This window comes from Montipora capricornis, chromosome 2 (assembly GCF_036669925.1).
Source record: "Montipora capricornis isolate CH-2021 chromosome 2, ASM3666992v2, whole genome shotgun sequence".
In the NCBI taxonomy this organism is placed as follows: Eukaryota; Metazoa; Cnidaria; class Anthozoa; order Scleractinia; family Acroporidae; genus Montipora; species Montipora capricornis.
Window position 1 is genome coordinate 23,989,776 of NC_090884.1, and position 7,500 is coordinate 23,997,275.

Sequence of the window (7,500 nt, forward strand, 5' to 3'; positions counted from 1 at the left end):
GTAATGTGAGCTCATTGAATTCATTTCTTTCTGTTCTTGTCTCTTTGAGAAGAACGATTTACACCATGGAAGAAGTTTTGCAGGCGATTTGTGGCGATTTTGATGTTGACGAAGACACATTGGGGATGAGTGAAGACCAGGATCGCCAATTCGGCTTGTATAGCCACAAATTGAGGTGAGCGGTTCCTTGACTGTGTAGTGAAATTTTGAAGCATCGCTTCAACAGAGCACGCGGTCTCCCTTTGAATGCGATGAAAATTCGTTTCCTTTCGTTTCAAGAGTAGAAACCCATGTTTTTTTCTTTTTAAAAACATCCACAATTCATGTTTTAGACATAAAAGTCCTACATTTTTCGTCAAATATCATTATTAGTACAACAGATGTTCTTGCTGTTTTGTAGTTCGAGGGGACACTTATTGCAGGAGACAAACAGCCACTTTTTTGTTCTTTCACATGCACGCAACATCGGTTCCGGTCTCAGATGAATGAATTTGCGTTTCATACGTTTAGATTTGAAGCCCTGGTTTTAAATTTACACTCTATGCGAAGTGAAATGAGAGGAAAATACCTCCACAATTCAAAATCGATCGTGTGACCTTCTCCTGAAATTTGATATTTTGGCTATAATTTCAACCAACTGATTCTTTTGTGATTTATTTCGAGTCCAGTTGTTATAAAATTCATATGATATGTTTGCTGTAAGTTATTTCAACCCACGGATTCTTTTGGGATTTGTTTGGGTTTCATTTGTTACAAAAATGAGTATGATATTTTTGCTAAAACTTATTTCAACTCACGGATTATTTAATGATTTATTTCTGTTTCAAATTTGTAACATGTAACTTTCTTCTTTTCAGTAACGACAAGATCATTGGGGACCAATCAACTCCCACCACCATAAGTGTTGTAACTGATCTTGTAACTGATCTCGTTTCCAGTCTACTACAACCTTAGCAACATCTGCTGGGCAGTTGATGGCCTCTGTTAGTCAGATAATGTTTCCTCCAGTGGCCACCTCTGTACAGAGGTCTGGTGCTGGGCCCTCTTCTCATTCTGTGGGGTCATTTTATGCCACCAGTGCAGCAACTTGTGCTGCACCTCACACCGTACCCCACACAGCAACTCCCGCAGTCCCCCAGATAGGAAAAGGGAAAGGAAGAGGTGGAAGGCGGGGGAAATGCCCTGCAGCTGCAAGTCCGGCAGCGCATTTCCGCTCCTATGATGACCCCGATTTAGGTAATCCCCCTCAATATCCCCATCCCCAGTTCACCCCTGCTCGACCGCCGGGCATTCACCTTGAGGGTCCACTCCTCAGAAATAGCATGGTGAAACCTTAAGATTTCTTCTCCCTATTCTTTACCAAGGAAATGGTAGAGAGCATTGTTTTGCATACAAACACATATGCTTACATCCATATTTCTGCTGACAGTTACAAAAGTTACACCCGTCCACATGGAAGCTGGCAGGAAACAACATCTGATGAGATCCTCATGGCTCTACTGAGTTATTTCGGGTTGGTTAAAGTAGTGGGAGATGTGGATAAATATTGGAGCATGGCTACTTTGTTCCACAGGCTCTGGGCTATATGAATCATGCCCAGGTTGCGGCTGTTAGCCCTTATGGCTTTTCTGAACATCCTGGACCCCCTAAACGAGCCTGCTGGTAATTGCTAAGTCTTGCACCAGCCGAGGCAACATGTTGCCATTGATGAGTGCATGGTGAAGTCCCAACACAGGTCGGGCATCGGACAGTATATCAAGGATAAGCCCACAAGTGGGGCATACAGTTATGGGTATTAGCCATAATATGTTCAGGATTTCAATACCTACATAGGTAAGCAGGCAGGGCGGGAAGTTAGTAAGCATGGCCTTGGGTATGATGTTGTCCTGACCCTAATGCAAACCTATCTCGAACAGGGATACCATTTATTTATTGATAACTTTTATTCATCTGTGACCCTTGCCAAAGGTTTGTTTAACTGTGGAACCCTTGTAACTGGTACTATTTTAGATAGCAGAAGGAACTTCCCAGCAAGTCTGAAGAAAGGCAAGGAATGGGGAAAGGTAAGCCCAAGGGACCCGTGCATTGGGAGAGGGATTCACCTGTGTTGGAATTGCAATGGGTTCACAACAAAGTAGTCTCTGTGATTACCACCTCGGGCAATGCAAATGAGACCACCCCTGGAATGCCACTGATGTCTCGCAGCCAGAGCTTTTTCCACATGTACAATCAGTACATGAATGCAGTGGATTGATCAGATCAGATGCTGGCCACCCACAATGTACGGCAGAAGTACATAAGGTGGTGGAAAACGATATTTTTTCACCTTATTGATGTAGCTGTCGTGAATAGTTTCATCCAGTTTCATCCTTTTCAAGGAACAACAACTCAAGTTCCCTGATAGTGAAGTTCTTAGGAGACCTGCCAAATACTCATTGTCGTCCTACAGGGAGGAGCTTATTCACAAACCCTGTGATCTCCCTGAAAGAGCTCAACTCCCCTGTAATGAAACTGTAAAGGATCCTACATGTACTTTAGGTGATTTTGATACAGTTCACTGTCCAATTTTTACGGACGTGAAGAGGCATGTGTTGTGTGCTTGAGGGAGGGAAGAGGTCGCCTTCCACAAGTAAGTGAGATATGTTCTGTGGTAGTTGTACTCCATTTCAATTTGCTGTACATGTCATTACTAGAACAGGGGACATTTAGAACATTTGGACCTGCTTATTTCAAATCGCCTGGTCTTTATTTGTGCCATTATTTGAGTTTTCATTTTATACGTTATGCTAATTTATGCAGTTCTGAAGGCCCTCATTCCATCAGGGTTGGTGATTGTTGGTTGAAATGTGTATTTTTGGGGAACCTACAGTATTGTGCAACAAAAAAATATCGAATTTTCAACGAAAAGTCATGATAATTCGCAAGGCCTATTGTTTCCAACTATGCGAATTATCGAAGGAAAATTCCCTCGGAACGAAAATTTCCCTCTTCATTTGCTCTTCTCGAACATTCCCAGGTGGATGCTTAAAGTCGATATGAAAGAAGAAAATACTTGAAACAAGCTTATTACTTTTAAACCCGGCAAGGATTCAGTATACAAGGTAAGACATCCAAAGACTGTTTTGTACGACTGCATGCATGACCTCTGGAACGGATTGAGACATGCACTCCTCTGGCTAAAACCACGCAAAAGACATTTGAGAGCTTTTGAGTTTTGATTCCAAAGCGAAATGTAGTGTTTTATAAATAAACTTTTGTCTACAAGTGCTGTCTCACTTTCCGTTGTTTGTTTTGGAAAAGCGGGCTTCTGTAAACATTGTCACGTTAACAGAATTCGCGTCCAGTTTTACCCATCGATTAGCCGACTACAAAATCAAAGTTGCTAAAACAATACTTGTGAAGGAATCGCAGTTTTTGTTGTGTGAGGCAATCATTTTTTTTTTATCATTGGAAATAGCCAATTTAACTCTCAGATCATTGAATCTATTTTCGATACGACTTTAGTTTATTTACGCGTACATATGCTTGTTCAGCGATGTTGTTGATGGCGGCCGCCGATTCATGTCACAAAAATTCGCTAATTCGAATTTCGTTATCGAGAATTTTCGTTTGGTTAGCTCGAAAATTCGCTACTTCGAATTTCCGAGAAAGATCGTGAATTTTTTGCCTCAAACCCTACGAAACGTCGGTGGAAAATTCGCGAGAACAAAGGACGAATTTCAACGAATTTCGTTTGCATTACTTTTGCACAATACTGTATTCACCTTCCTGGGTGAGGAAATAAAGAAATTATAGTCCCAGTATCAAATTTCACTCCATTTTTGGCAATTTACAAAAAAATTGTCATTCTTTTCCAGCAAAATTTTCAGGATATCTTTCCTACATGATAGGGAACATTTTCCTTTGGTTCATCAAGGACCTCTCATTTGCTGAAGCTGTTTATTGTATCTTTCGCCTGCGCAGAGCTCCGTTGTTACGAAAATATGGTAACCCATCAATGCGAGAAAATTCGGTTTCATAGCCATGACGTCATGAACGTCCATACGTACGTCCGCCCCTCCATGTATGCCAATGTGACCAGGCCAATGCTCATCAAGGAGGTAATACTCCAGTTCACACTGTAGCTAGTTTACAGCATACAGCTTTGATGGTCAAGTGACACCTGTCGAAACAAGGTATCTGCTGACCAGTATGATGAGACCATATCGCAGGCTCAAGTTGCACCTTATCGAGGTCACCTGTTTTTTTTAATTAAGTTGACGGCTGACCAGTGACTGGTTCTTGATTGGATCGCAGGTTCAAGCAAGGTCAGACACTCGCACTCTTTCTGTGGCTCGACGCCGCTACACAGCCATGCTACGTCAACAAAAGATCTTGACAGTCGATGCTTTTCATGTACGATTTGGAAAATACATTTTTCTTGCATTTTTTCACTGGGTTCAATCCAGGTTTGACATAATATAGCCGTGGTCAGGACACACTGGTGGCTACGTAGTTATTCAAGTCAAGCATTGGAGGGATAGAAACTGAAGGCTGACAGTTTATTTTTAATTTGTTTAGGGATGCTTTTTGCCTTGAATTGCAGTTTTTATTATGTCTTAAGATTTTTAATTTTTAATCTACTAAGGTTGCAAGATGCCTGGACGGCCTTTGATAGAAGAACAGAAATGAAAGAAGAGAGAAAGAGAACGAGAACGACAAAACGGTACACCAGTAATAGCTTAAAGTTACTCCACAAATTCTTTTCTTGGACACTAAACTGTTTGTTATTTCTATGGATGAGTTCTTTCAAGTGGATGCATAGTTCTAAAAAGTGGCTTAGTCGATTTTTCCTTTGTTCAGGAATGGAACTCGAATTTTTATTGTTAACTGGAATTAAATAACAATCATCTGTACTCTTTTTGGACAGAAATAATCGATCTGTTGCTGTTTTGTTTGGCGTTAAAATGGGAGGGAACAAGAAGGTTTTTTACTCCGCGTGCCTTACTGTTTTTCGATTTTGCACTTATGTTCTAAACATGTAATCGCAATGAGTTCTCATAAAAGTAAGGAGAAATATCACCAGCTTGTGTTTTAAGAAATTTGTTGGAGATCTTGTTTGAAGTTTGTCCTTTCCAGCCGATTCTGGTTCTAAGCCAAGCTGGCATGTTTCAATGAAATACATCAAAATGTAAATGATCTCGTTTTCATAGATAAAGTGGAATAAAAAGAGTACATCAATAGAACTCCTTGTTTGACCTTGAACCGACAAGGACGATCTGTCACATCACAAGCTATAGTATGTCTGTGATTTCTAACTCTAGCGTGATTCCTATTCACTGGCTTTTGACAGTCGACTCTGAAATGGTTTCTTTCCATTTCCGTTTGCTTGCTGAGGACTTGCTTGTTTTCTTTTAAAACTGTTGCGATTCAAGAAACATTAATTGCCTAACTGGTGAATTCCACAGTATCATGACAACTTCACACCAATTTAAGCGTGTACCCCAAGTTTTGGGGTTGTTAAGAATTCATGAATTCAATCTATTGTTCTGGATTCATTACTTATTCCTGTCCCATAGGATAGGGAACATTTTTCTTTTGGTATGTCACATGTTAGCCTCGTTCCCTGAAGGCCGTTTGATTACTGCAGCTCTTTATTGTATTATAATGTATGCAAATTCCATGCATAAATTAATGTATTAGTAAAGTAGCAACAACTTGTAGGCTCCAAATTTTTCTTCATTGTAGCTTTATCCTTTCTCTTTCATTTGAGGTATTATTTGCCTTGCTTGTGTAATTACTTGCAGAGAAATAATTAAAATTATAAAAAAGTATCAAATATCACTAATTACGGAACTTGTGTTTGCCGGTCTTGAGGTTGTTTCTGATCGGTACTGTTTAAACAAGCTTATTTCCACAACATTCTGCCTCGTCAGTTAAACTTTTCATCCCCCGTAGCTAGACTGACGTGAACCATGCATGTATCATAAAAAGCGTTAACAGAAATATTGTCCTGTATATTTGGTAAAGAAGTACATAAAGGCAGCTGGTATTAGTTTTGAATCAAACCTTCCCCTATTTAGACGTTTAATTTATTATGAAAAGAGTAATTTCTTTTCCTTAAACAGTTCTAAGTTGTCTTATTCCAGGTGTAGAGAAGTATTCAAGTCTTGTATCAAAGAATTAGGAGTTGATGCGAAATGTTATGGTTTACACAGGGTTAGATCAGGTGGTATTACTTCAGTCGTACATCGTAGTGGTAACTCTATTTCAGATAGATTGTTAAAACTTCACAGCCTTTGGAAGACTGATGTCGCTAAGCACATTTATGTTCAAAAGATGTTCAAAAGGGTCTGGAAATTACAAAATACTTAAGGCTTTAGGTTTGTATCGATTTAATTTCACCTCTTGCTCACGTTTATTTTTGTAAAAATTTAGAGTTGACGATGTTGTTAGTTTTCTGTTTATGCTTATTCCTATATTGGATGTTAAGAAGATTAGTTTGTTGGTAGTCGATTTATTTAGAATTGTAACACATGGTTTTTTATATCTGTGAGAATAAACTCGTTCTACTCTGCTAGAGCATCCATGCTACAACCTGTAATATTCTTGTTTTCTGCTTTTACAATGAGTTTAAAGTGCAAAATAATTTACATTTGTGACCCTCCACAGGATTTTGGGTAAAAAGGTGAATGCACAGGCATGCTAAAATGAACGAAGTGAAATGGAACATAATAACTGTTTCACATGATCTGTTACTTTAAGAAAGTTACGACATTTTTTAATTTCGAAGACATGTTTCGATGTTACAAACATCATCGTCAGTTACAAAATATTTAAAAAACCGTTAGGTCTGTTACTTTTATAAAAAGCATTAAACTCTGCTGTGGTTGGGGACTATATCGCCCACAAGCTCGAAAAACTCCTGTGAATAATCTCTGGCTGTGTTCGGAAAAGAGTTTTGCAAGCTTCCACATCTTCTTGTTTGACATCAACAGGATAGCTGTAGGTCAAATATACTTAAGGCACAAAGTGCATTACGTCTGGCTTTCCTCCTAAAACATCTGCATTTTTGTCAACTCTTAGTTTCTTGACATTCCACAATACTACAATAGAGTGAAGTTCCTTTTGTAAAACAGACATAAAGCAAAACTTTAAACATTCTTTATGCAATGGATCAATATCCAAAGGCGCCAGAATCTCTTAAATCCTTAAACACGTTTATCCACCAGCAGCCTGCACCTTGCCTTAACTTTGACCAGTAGGCCTCTATTCTTCAGTTTGCACTACTTTTACCTTGAACAACGCTCTTATCGCCTGTTAAATCGTCACCGGTATTATGCCTTAATAGCCTTTAAATGATGGAAACTCGCATGTTTCCTATCCCTTTATCAGTGCAAGCAGCCCTAGGTACTCCACCTAACTGCTGGACAGTGCTTAGCAAAAATTCAACGATAACAATTCGGGTTGTTACTGGTTGAACCCACTTCTAGCCAAAGTATACGTCGTGAGAAGCCATCC

The 7,500-nt window shown here is 39.4% G+C and overlaps 1 pseudogene; it reads left to right on the top strand.

The window, feature by feature from the left end:
* Positions 1-974: 974 nt before the first annotated feature.
* LOC138036786 (piggyBac transposable element-derived protein 4-like) lies at positions 975-2,633 on the top strand (annotated as a pseudogene).
* Positions 2,634-7,500: the final 4,867 nt, after the last annotated feature.